Source organism: Myxocyprinus asiaticus, chromosome 10 (assembly GCF_019703515.2).
Source record: "Myxocyprinus asiaticus isolate MX2 ecotype Aquarium Trade chromosome 10, UBuf_Myxa_2, whole genome shotgun sequence".
Classification (NCBI taxonomy): Eukaryota; Metazoa; Chordata; class Actinopteri; order Cypriniformes; family Catostomidae; genus Myxocyprinus; species Myxocyprinus asiaticus.
In genome coordinates, this window is record NC_059353.1 from 31,331,904 (window position 1) to 31,344,723 (window position 12,820).

Below are 12,820 nucleotides of genomic sequence, written 5' to 3' on the forward strand. Positions count from 1 at the left end.
AAGAAAAAAAACAAGCATTCAAATACACAATGGATTTACTATCAAAGCTGTTTGCAAGTGTGTTTTCAGAATTGTTTTCAGTTTATTAGGATTCTTTTTCTGTCTTTCAAACCAACACAAACACAGGTAAACAAGCATACTGTACACATACATGCCACACACAGCTAAGAAGGTTGTAGATAGCGTGGACACACACACACACACACACACACACACACACACCCATGAAGATACTACTACAGCATATTTGAGATAAGAATGTTAAGTTGCATATTTAGAAATGCATTGGATCTCTTTAGCCAAGTTGCTGTCATATTGCTGTAATTTTGTTATTGTTTTCAGTCAATATTAAAGTTCTAAAAGTCTATATTAAAGTTCTGTTAGTGTCACATTTGTTTTTTGCAGGTTTGATTGGTTTTAGAAAGTAACTTCAAACTAAAGTAATTAGTAATTGTATTACTTTCCCAATGAAGTAATCAGTAAAGTAATCAAATTACAATTTTAAAGAAGTATTCAGTAGTGTATTACTTTTTGAAAGAAACTTACCCAACACTGTTCATGGGAATGTAGTTCATGCCCTCATGGAAGACATTAAGTCTTGTACCTTTGTCTTTTTATCCGATTTTCAAATACTCATGGCTTAGAACTCTTTTATGAAGGACTTTATGAAATTCCCTATGGAAGAAACGTCAGGAACCACAGTGGCTGCAAAACTGGGTGGGCACTGTTGTGCTCTACTGTATGTTGGTGTAAATGGAAAAACACATAACACAGTGATTTCAAAAAGTAATTTGATTAAGTAATGCAAGTAATGCATGTTACCACACACTAATCTCTACCCATAAATGCTGATATCTAATTATTAGGTTGCTGGAGAGGGTAGACAATTACAAAACTATTGAGAAAGGAATAAAGTTACATAGTTTAAGAAAATAAAAATAAAATGGATCCAGTTCAGCAGTTTCATGATCACCATCTCACATAGTTATAGACACAGATTTTTGCTTAGCAAACATGTTGCCTTACAACACAGGTATTTAACTCCACTTCTGGTCATGGTAAACTTACATACTCTTCTTTCATTAGACACTTGCTTTCCAAGCATGTTTTCTTTCGCCTTTTTAAGTGTCCTTGCGTTTCTTGCTTCAAAAGTGAAACGGACTGATGCTTGTGCTGATTCGGCTGACTTTTCCTAAGACAAAAGGCTGGATCATTAGCCATGGGGATCTGAAATGTGACTTGGCAGACAATCATGGTTTATGATCAAACAACTTGTCAGCGTGGTCTGTCGAAATGAAGGGGTGCAAAAAAAATAATTAAATAGAGGATCAATCAAGTTTGCAAGCAGTGAAACAAATAGTGCTGATGATGCAAACTTGGGCCGTCCCTCCAGGACACGGCGCTTCATTCGGATATTTGTTCTACCTCATGAATGTTCCATTACATGATACCAAAGACTGCTAATCACATTCCACAAGAAAGACTTGCTTTTAGAAATGTTGAAAAGAGAGAGGTTCTGTCAAATCTTTGAAATGCCTTAAAAGTGACAGAATGCTTTCTCCTGCCAAGATGTAAGGCTTAGATAGAGAGATAAATATGCTGTGGTCAGCTAAGAGTATCTCGCACACAGAGAGGCAAATTTAATAATGTATAATAATTCACTAGGGAAGGTGAAATCTCTTTGTCCATCACAACACGCCAGGGCCGTGTTATGTTATGCTTCATTTCAAAGGAAGCAATGTGCTGCGGAGACAACTGCTCTGATAAAAAAGAGAGATGCAACTCTTGGCCTGGAGGGTTAGGGCTTCTCATTTTTGACGGTGCTTCTAAACTCTGCACTGGTGGTTCGAACATTTTCCTTTCAGTGTTTTGTTTTGTAGTAGAAGGGCAATTAGAATGAACTTGGATCCATATGCAATGCGGACAGTCTCTTTGTGAATTCTAAGTACATATCAGAGCATCTGCCCTTAACGGTATGCGCACTGCTGTGAACAAATCTACCTGCTTGCCCTTGGACAGACAAAATGTAACAATTAGCAAAACTGCTTCCGCTGTTGCTAATTTGTGATTCAGAATGCAAAAAGCTGAATAACAACTGTCGTAATAAGGTGAGGCTGACCCTAACTTTGTGTTTATTCACCTGTCTTCTGTGCTGTAGACATAACAATTAAAACCTCAAAGATCCTTGTTTTCCATGCACTGTTTTTCTTTAGTAAATAACATTTATAGGATGTTGTCAAACCGATTTACTAGACATAACAATTTTGAGGATGCATTGCCAACATTGTAGTTTACAGACTGATGTACTGCCATCAAAACCCCTATTAATATCATATTTGAACATAGTGTGTCACATTTTATATTTTTAATCTTCTGTAATTATCATTGGATATTTAAGGCTTTTATATTCTTTTTCTGTGAATTAAATTGTTTCTAATAAAAAAGAATAGGGGGTAGAGAAAAACTGCAGGAGGACTAATTTTCCACTCTCTTGCAGCTCGAGTTGCACGTATGAAAGCTTGCCTAAGTGTTCCAGTCACCTTGACTTTGCCGCCACAGGCCCAGAGACGCTGTTGCTTATCCCGCCTAACCCCGGCCTGTCAATTAGGTGTTTAAAAATTAATCTCTTTAACTGGAAATACCATGCCAGCTTTCTTCCATCTGTAAATGGAGTGTTATTAATTCAAGCTGTGCAAAGCCAGTGTTATGAATAATGTTATCAAAACAGATTTCCACACATTTAACACATCACTCGCTTTTAAAAATCCTAAGTATTTTTATAGCTGTGAACCAGATGCAAATGGATTTGCATCCATTTTCCTTGAGGAAAGGGCTTGAGAAACAGAGAAAGAGAGAGTGTCAGACTGGGGGCTTCTAAGCTTTGCTCTTTTTTTTAAATTTACATTTACATTTCTTTATTGTCTTTCATCCTTGGTCTCCAAAGCGGCTCAGTACATAGAGACTGGATTAGTGCCAGAGTTGATTGTCACCCAAACATCCTCATTCCCTGTAGGATTGCTACGAATTACATTAATATGTCCACCTGTCTTCGAAGGAATGCACTCCACTGTGATCAGACTGCAGACTATTTTCCATTTCTCAATGTTTGAGTGCTTGTTCTATCAAAATGTTTTGATTATGTAGGGTTTTTGCTCCTTGTTTGAATTTCTAATGTCAGTGTGGGTACAATGTGGAAGACATTTACATATTTGGCACTGGAAGAAATTTGTTTTTGTGTAAGGACGACAAACCTCACATTATTCTTGAGTAGCAAGTTTGTAGAGTACCAAATGAGGACAATTCCAGTTAACACAAATAAATAAATAAATAAATCTTCATGTTCACACAAAGCCATCTCTAGAGATGATTAGCAATAGATTGCACAGGAGGGTCTGGAGTGTGATTGTGAGGGCCATAGCATTCAGTGATCAATAAAATGATTCAATATGGACTGATTACTTCTGTAATGCAAGCTCATCGTAACACAATTCCCCCTAAAAAGCTCAGGTTTGTTAGGATACAACATGTTCGATTTCCAGACCTTAATCATCATCACCACCCCACACCCCACCCCCCCCACACACACAAATAGTAAACAAGACCCTTCACTACATTCAAATCTTGCATACATTTACTTTTCAAAAGGTAATTAATTCAAAGGCCTTTGAGGGCATTAGTTACTCATCCTTATTTACCTTTATTAATCACGTTACACAACACTCTCGCCAACGCGCCATCCAGCTTTAAGGAGTGTCTGTTTACGACAACGATGGATGTCATTGTGTGGCTAGTGCGGTCTTCCTGTAGGACACTCACTTGAAGTAACAAAAGTAGTGGAGGGGCTTTTTTTATGCAGTCATCACAGGCAGTCAAGCCTTTAATCCTCAGCGGCCCGATAATGACATCCCTTCTGCATTTATTACATGGAGAAGCATGGAAAAACGCTGACTTTGAACAAATGAACACTCTGACCTTTATGCAATAAATATGACATGGGCCATATAAAAAGACAAGATAACTTCTTCTACTGGGGCTTGCGTCAGAAACATTGCCTTGCCTCTGTTGTATGGCCCTACACCAGAAAGCAAGATGTTTGTGACAATGCTGTACATGCACTTGAATTAAAAAGTACGAATTGTGAGCAAACGTGTCCTTAAATTCTTTCAAGAGGGTTTTTAGGACTCAGATTGCAACACATGGTCTCTCTGATTTGTTCAGGTTTACATGTTGGCAATGTTGCATGAGCCCATGAACATTGCTACCAGTGTTGGGGAGTAACTAAACAAAAATTAGCAAAACTACTTAACAACTTAACTGCATTTTTCAGTAGCATGACAGTTTTTCAGTAGCTCAGTTGCTTTTAAAAAATGTTTCGCTTTTCCAGTATCGAGCTACTTTTTTAAGTTTAGCGATGTGCATGACAAAACACTACATCACTGTTTTGTGAGGTAATAATCACATTAGCTTGCCTAAAATTGCCTCTCTCTCTCTCAAATGAAGCATTGAGAAGTCTGATTCATTTTAGTTTGGATGCTTCTTTTAAATGAATGGTTCCAAAAAATTATTTACCAATTCATTTGACTTCCTGCGCAGAGAGAGACTAAGTGGTTAGCTACTTTTTATTTGGAGCTTGTAGCATACCTGACTACTTTTTTTTAAGGGTAGCTTGAATGTAGTTAAACTACTTTGAAATTACAAATTTCTTGTAGCTTGATAAGATACAGTTTCAAAGAAGCTTTCCCAACACTGGTGTCTTCTTGTAGCTTATAATCTTAACCAACATTGCTTGCTGTAGTGAGTGATAACCGCACAAGAAATTGTTTCGCTGGTTGTGAAATGCACACCATAAAGGCTGCTTTTGTTTTTATCACTGACCGCGTGCGACAGTTAAGGATTTATGAAGATTTCCTCCCCTTCGCCATGCGGCTGTCTTCAGTGTGGCCTTGAGAATATGTTTCAATTTATTAAGCCAAACCAAAGGACTCATTATTTCAGAAGAGGGGCGCGGAGTGACACACAGAATTGGTTATTAATGGAAAGGCTCTGCCACAGGGCAGTTGAAATTTAATGATATCCTACAAGAAAATATGATGGTGTCACTTTCCCAAAAGTCATGCGAAATGTCAGCGTTTTAAGGTCTCGATGCTAATTTTATGCCCGTGCACAGTAATGTTTAGAAGTGCATTTAGGAAACATGGACCAGTGCCTGTGCTGATTATCCCCCTCACCTTCCCTGTGCTCTCAAATGGGTTTGTGCAGCAAGCGATTTAATCTCTAAGTGTAGAGAACATTAGTGGAGAAAGAGAGAGAAAGCAGCACTGTGCATTTCTCAGAGATAAGGCTTTCCAAGCCAAATGTTACCTGTTAATCCAGGGGCAACTGACTCCAGCACTTGACTTTGAATCTCAGCAGGAATTTTGAAATGGCTAATTTTCCTCTCGGAATTAAAGAGGAGAAAAGAGCAAAGTGGAGTGGATGTGAGCAAGGTTAGTGACTCTGTGGTAGATAGCTGCCTTCTAGTAACATTTTTGCCATGGTGTCTGTTCACCCTGCCCATATGCACAACATATGCACCTTTAAGTCATTCTAAATGAATTTGCCCACTATGGATCACAGCACACATTTCTCACTGTGGTCTACATGTGTACACATTCTGTAAAGGTAGAATTACTTTACCCTTCAATCTTTTCTTTTCCTTTTTTCTGCTTCTTTTATTGTTTTGTTTTGTCTTAGTTACAGAGTCTGCAAAGTGAGCACTGTATTTATACAGTTTGCCCCTTACTTACACATTTCTGCAATGAATTCATTTGCTTAACATACAGACTCTGTTCAAACCTTAAGTGTGCTATCTATTTTGTCATCTATATTGATAGAATGCTTGCCATTCAAAATTGACAGCATTGATGTGATTTTAATATTGGCATACTGAATTGTGATTAGTCTTTTTCACATCTTATATTGTATCATTCTCTCTATATATTTCTCCTTCTATCTATATCTAGGTTTTCAACATTCCCAACTTTTTACCTAATCTTTTTTCCTAAAATTTGAACACTATTTATTCTTTTGCTGACTTTTAAACTCTGGTATTTCCTTAAGGAAATGCAAATATTGTTCTACCCATCTTACATGCATTGCTTTTTTTTTTTTTAAGAGTTTGTTTGAACATACCTGTAAAGGAAATGGGCAGCAGTCAGACACTGGCAGTGGGGGGCCGTGCAATTACAGTCTAGGCCTTCAGTGTGATTCATGCCATTAAGAAAACACAGTTTCACAATGAATAAGGCACCCTATACCTTTGGGCATCATACATTATGTCGCAGCTAACTAGTAATACCAACTGACATTTTAAAAACACGTCTACGCACGAAAGCTAGAACTTGAAATGACACTTAATGCTCAAGCAAGCCTAATTTTAACTGCAGAATGACGTCTCCTGAACAGACATTCAAAAATCATAATTTTTCATATGAATCCACCAAGGAGGTCTATAATACCTGGAAAAATCTATCTAATAATATTTGTGATTTAAATGTTGCTTGCAATAAATTTTGTTTCGTCAGGGTACACGGTTATGCTATGTTCCATTCAAGTTGGATGTGGGATATTCCTACTTGATATCTCTGACCATAAATGCATTCCATTCCCTGATATTCGGAAGATGACGATTAAGGAAACAAAACTGCAATGCTCCCGTTAGCTTAGCAGGGGTTTGACTCTCATTAGAGATGTCTTTTAGCAACCCAACTGATAAACAATGCTGCAACGCTAGCATTTGTGCTTCAGGTGTACGACTATAATTTACTATGTTTTATACACCTGTTTCTGCAGGCGTTTGTTAAACAAGCTTTAATATCATGTAATGTGGAAACTAACTCATTTATCGATATTACTTAATAAAGTGAATGTTTATCACTTACTTTGTATAACTCCCTGAGTGTCGAAATGTTTGTGTGACATCATGCACCTGCCTCTTGTTTGAGAATTTCTGCACGAGTCTTCAAGTTGTAATTTTGATGCATTCCATTGCACTTTTGCTAGTAGGAAGTTGTAAAATCCAACTTTCCAAGTTGAATGGAATGCAACACTACTTTTCAAAACTTGATCTGACACTGAATGCTCAAGCAGCCTAATTTACACTTAGAAAACTCCTGATGTTGTTATAACAATGCAAAAAGCACTTACCAATTTACTTGAAGTGAAAATCAGTTTCCTGTATAATAAATTAAGCAATCACACGGACATGCAGAACATCTCGTGTTTTTAAATCCATAAGGATCTCTTTTTCAATGACAATACCAGCAGTGATGACAGGCAACTCGTCATGCAGCATGAGCTTACGTTTTTCGCTCTTGAATTACGTACATCACTTAAAGCATGATTGCGTCACTCAAGGCCAGCTAGAAGGCCTTGACCGGGACATATTCTAAAGATCACACCCACCAAGAACAAATAAATCAATCTGATTGGCTGATGAATCTGACAGTCTGACTTTAGTTGCCCATTCATTTGCACTACTGAGGGATTCTGAAGAAATTCTGAAGGCCTGATGGAGTGGAGCTCAAACTCACGCACTGCTTCGGCTTCGGGCTTCGGGTATGTGATTTGTTAAACAGTTGTCACACTTTGCTTGTAAGCATCAAGGAATAAATTCTGACTGGATAAACTTTTCGTTTTTCTCTATTTGTTTGTAGATTAATTAAAGTGGAAAGCGATTAAAAATACATAGGCAAAAAGGTGATTGAGAATGAAAGGATGAAAAATATGTATTTATTTGGCATGTTAGGCCAGCAGAGAAGGCTTTGCTGGCCCTGAGAATTTGCCACTGGACACTGGCACTTTAAATGCAGACTATAAAAACTAAGAAAAAGAGTTTCCTGTTGAAATATTTAATGGAATGCAGAAGAAAAAAGAAGATGATGCTGTTTTAAAGATTAACCACTGTATAATGCAGTGTTGTCTCCATTTGTGAGGCTGAAAGATCATAACCACTCCCATGGAAGGAGGCAACTTCCTCAGCCCCATTGGTAGGTCATATAAAATGTAATTGTCTGCTGTAGGCAGCGGCAGCCTTTGCAGAGAGGAAACTGACATCCTCCAGGTTTTAAACATTCAATTCTCCTGCTGCGAGGAACACAGGTTTGCAAGGACACGGGCTTCACCTGTCAATATATCACAGTGACTAGCTAGCCAAATGCTACAATGCCCCCCCACCCTCCTCCGGCTCAGTGCCTTCATTGGAGAAATCAGCTGAAAGGACCACTGGGACCTCAATTCAAACACTGCAACTCAGAGCATATGGCAGATTTTCAGCTCTCAAGGTCAATTAAAGCTATTTATTGAGAGAATGTTGCTAAATTTCCCAAGGTTTCCACTCAACTCATCGCAGAGTGCCTTGTCTATCGTATTAAAAATCAGTCGAGTGGTTTGCACTCTCCTTGCCTTGACTTTCCATCAAAGATATCAAATGGTTTTGAGACATTTTATCTTCTCTTATCAAAAACATCTCTCTTACTCACTCTTCCCTTTTCCTCGGCACAGCCTTGTCCAAACGCTGCTCACAATACAAATCTAATAACATGTAAATTGGAGATAAGCCCAGATCCCGCCAAGTGATATTTTTTACATTCATAGTTTGTCAAGTCGATTTCTAAGCCCCTGTTTTAGCAGCACAACACATAAGGACTGAGAGAATTAACTGGAAAGGTGATTTATCATTGCTACCTCACTGTCAAGGACTCCCACACGAGAGGGAGGGCATACGTGTGTGTGTATTTACATGTGTATGAGTATGTACTATACGTTGTTTTAAATTATGGCATTTCATTCCAAAAGCGCTCTATTTACAGCATCCCATTTTTATTTGAGGCTCCTATTATTCCGTGAAACAGTTGTGCATGAAATGTTTTTTGTGACACAGCTGACCTAAAAGGATTTCATAAAGATTTTTTTGAGGCAGAAAGCTGCAAATGGACCTGTCACAGCTGCTGCTGGCAGCCCCGGCGGAGAAATATTACCTGGAAAGCACAGCTCTCTCCTTCGGTCTCTTCATCACGTTGTCGTCTGGCACTGTAATTAAGTCCAAGTCAATGATTCTGGACCAATGGCAGAAAATAAACAGATAAAGCCAGGCCAAAATGGATTGCACAAAACAAAGAGCAAATCAGAGAATGCTCACAAACACAATAGCACTAAAGTGTGGCTCATGTAAATGGAGAATGACCAAATAAATAAAAAAAATTCAGACAGCCGTTTGGTTAATGTGGTTGTGATTTTACAATGGCAAATTCTGGCCCATTGGAATGCTACTTGAGAGCTGAATTGGTAATTTGAGATGAAATGTGCTGTTTGCTTTCTAATGCATGACAGATTGTTTCGTAGTAACAAAGCAATATGAACCACCCTGTGATCCAGTATTGTGTTTGTGGTGAGGTCCAAAGCATAAGTTGGTTTAAGCGATGATGTATCATTTATGCCAACACCACAATCCAGGACCACAGTGGCTGCAGTCCAAGAACTGGCTTCTGATATCCAAATTTCCTCTATTGTTTCTCATTTGCTGATTCACAACTTACTGTTTGACATGCAAAGAATCAAAGCAGTGAAACAGTCAAAGCATTTTTTTATAATGTTACAACTGGGTTGTTGACATTAAATACTTTTGGGAAGTTGACAAGTCCTTCATGCTGTATTCCATTTTAAACTATTTAAAAAAAACAAATTCTAATTATTATGCATGCAGATTCATGCAGGTTTATGAACCTAATATTAAAAGAGAGAGTACTTTAAAAAATTCTAATATAGATGTGACAAGTTACAGCACAATAAATATACTCTTTCCCTTTTACATTCATATACATTTTAACCATAAATGTTGATATTCATAAAAATAGTTTAATGTTGTGCCTCAACTACCCTTTAATCAGTTTACCTACTTAGTTTATCATAGCACAAAACTAAGCCATCCAACAGCAGTAATATGTGTTTTGTAAACACAGTTGTGTCTCATTTATTTCTGAAATTTGATTATGAGCAAATGTAGATCCATTAGATGGCTGCCCATTGTCGACAATGAACTGGAGTAAAATGCTGGTTAAATTGTAAAGAGATTGAAGGAGATCCTCCACGGATTCCCGGCACTCCTCTTGGCCTTTCCTCGGTCCAAGAATTTCAAATTGTAAAGTCCTAATTGTGGTGGCTGATATTCAACTGTAGGTTGGCTGGATGTTTCCAGGGCATTTGCAGATGCTCGGAATAATCTCTTATGTTTTGCAATCTGCTGCGGAGATGGTTGAAATAAATACTTTAAACTAATTAATGTAAGACCAGCTGTTACCATGCCTTGGCCGGTGTTAGTGAATATTGATGGCAGAAGAGGGGCTCCTCAAGTCGTGCCGTGTTTGTGCATGATTTAGGGAGTCATATAAACACATTAATTCTGTATGAGAGGCTGATCGTGGGGTTTGGTACTTCAATGAGGGAAAAAAATTATAATTTATGAAGCCTATACAGTATATATACAAAATGCATTAAAACACAATATCAACACCAAATTTAATATTTTCATGTGTTATATTGCATTTTAGCCTATTCTTTAGGTGTAACCACAAATATGAATTCTAATGTCTTATAGCTGTTGTGGCATTTATTTATGAAAATATATAATCGATTACAATGTATATCACAAGGCATTATACACACAGACTCTATAGAATGCTTTGCAAAATCTTTCTTGATTGTGGTGTTTTTCTTACCTTTTAGATGGTCAGAATTATCCTGTTGTGTTCCAGTTGTTGGTGACATGGCCTGTGTGTTGTTTCCTTTTGTGGCTGGCAGAAGGTTGAGACAGTCCTCTGTTATGATTGGCAGCTCGCTATGACAGCATGAAGATAGTGTCAACGCAGGGCTGCATGGTTTTAAATGAGTTATGATAGTCTGTGTGTACATGTTTGTCTATGTGTGTGTGTGTGTGTGTGTGTGTGGGGGGGGGGGGGGTGCAGGTTTAAGTGGTTTAAGAGGAAATTTTTTTAGGTTACAAACTGGTAATCACAAGGATATTATGCTATAAATGTGGTTTATGAGAACATTTGTAGTGTCCCCATAATTCAATTGGCTTAAAAAATATTGAAAATGTAAAAATGCAGAAAGTTTTTTGTGAGGGTTAGGTTTAGGGGTAGGGTTAGGGTTAGGGGATAGAATCTATAGTTCGTACAGTATAAAAATCATTATGTCTATGGAGAGTCCTCATAACGATAGCTGCACCAACGTGTGTGTGTGTGTGTGTGTGTGTGTGTGTGTGGAGGTAGATGTAGAGTTATGATGGTCCATGCAGAAGATGGCAGAGGTCTGCCCTTACGGCACTGATGAATGGCAGATGATGTCATCAGGGCACTGACAGGCGATGTTTGCTGCTCACATCAAGTGCAGCCGTGCCCGTAATCTCAAGTTACTCCAGGAGGACAGAAGTACCTTTGGAAAAAGCTTTAGCTATTGATTGTTTCCCAACCTTTTTTGTCTTATGTATCCCCATAAATAAGGCTCAAATACATCGACACCGAACCAGTGATGTCCCTTTTAACACATATTACTGGGTATCATTTAGCATTTTCATTTATATTACTAAAGTCAAAAAACAAAATATACTGTGGGTGAAAAAGAGACTTACCAAGTAGCACATACTTTATATTCTACAATGAATGTCATCTAAATCTTTTTTTTTTTTTTTTAAACAATTAGTACAGATTACACATATATATATATTTTTTTTTTGTTTTCTTTTCTTAAAAAGAAACTTGAAAATCATAAGAGAAATCATGATAAATAATGTAGTGATTAGGTTTTTTCTGTTTCATAAGTTTAACAAAGCAAAATTAAAAAGCAGAAGTACACCCTGGAACCTGCTTAAGTGCTCATCTACCCCTTGTTGGTTGGAAGTGAAATTAGGGAATTAGTACTTTAAAGAAATGTCTGTTGGATGCATACCTTACCAAAGACTGTAAAATTGACTAGGTTTGATCATAATCAATGCCTACTGCTTGTATTGCTCTACATGTGTTTCTGTAGCCCATCTGGTTGAGCATGGTGCTAGCAAAGACAAGGGGATGGGTATGATTCCCAGGAAACACGTCCTGAAAAAATGAACTGTGAATGCATTGTAATTCGTTGTGGAAAAAAGCATCTACCAAATGCATACATGTAAATGTAATTCATGTTGAATGTAACGCAACTGTTTATTAAGCTGCAAAGAGGATTTTATTTTTTTCAGGTATGTGTGAGCATGTGTTTAGTTTATTTATTTATTTTTTAACACAGGGTACTTTATATTACTTTAATTTGCCCGCATGATGTTTAACAAGTTGGCATTGTGATTAATCTTGGAAAGCTATTTGGAAAGACATGCTGCACACTTTACAGGGCTCATTCCAGCATATTCTCTCCTTTTGACATTCAACAAGAAGTCCCAATGGACTAAGTGATAAAATATATACTCTTTAATGTTCCAGCCTCTGTTTTTATTTGTCTGGCAGACATAAAATACTTTTTCTTTTATTTCCAGTGTGTTTTAACAGCAGCCCCACCTGTGGCATTTTACACCTGCACATTTATGTGTCACCGGCTGAAAGAGAGAATAAATGATATTTATTGGACTCCTCTGTTTTTGTTCCACCAAGTTCCTCTTGATTCTCTTCCAGTCATATTGATTTTTGAATGCAGCGATTCCTTCGAGGGGTTTAATCCATTTGTCCAAAATGACATTGACATTCTGGTGAGGGGGAGGCAGTAGTATTGAAACATGGTGAATGAGGGTTCACCACCTTGT

At 37.7% G+C, this 12,820-nt stretch overlaps 1 protein-coding gene across 6 annotated transcripts in view; it reads left to right on the plus strand.

Moving 5' to 3' along the window:
• The window catches only part of LOC127446807 (dachshund homolog 1-like), a 152,631-nt gene that overhangs the window by 120,383 nt on the left and 19,428 nt on the right, over window positions 1-12,820 (plus strand). The gene's annotated exons all lie outside the window — the stretch shown is intronic.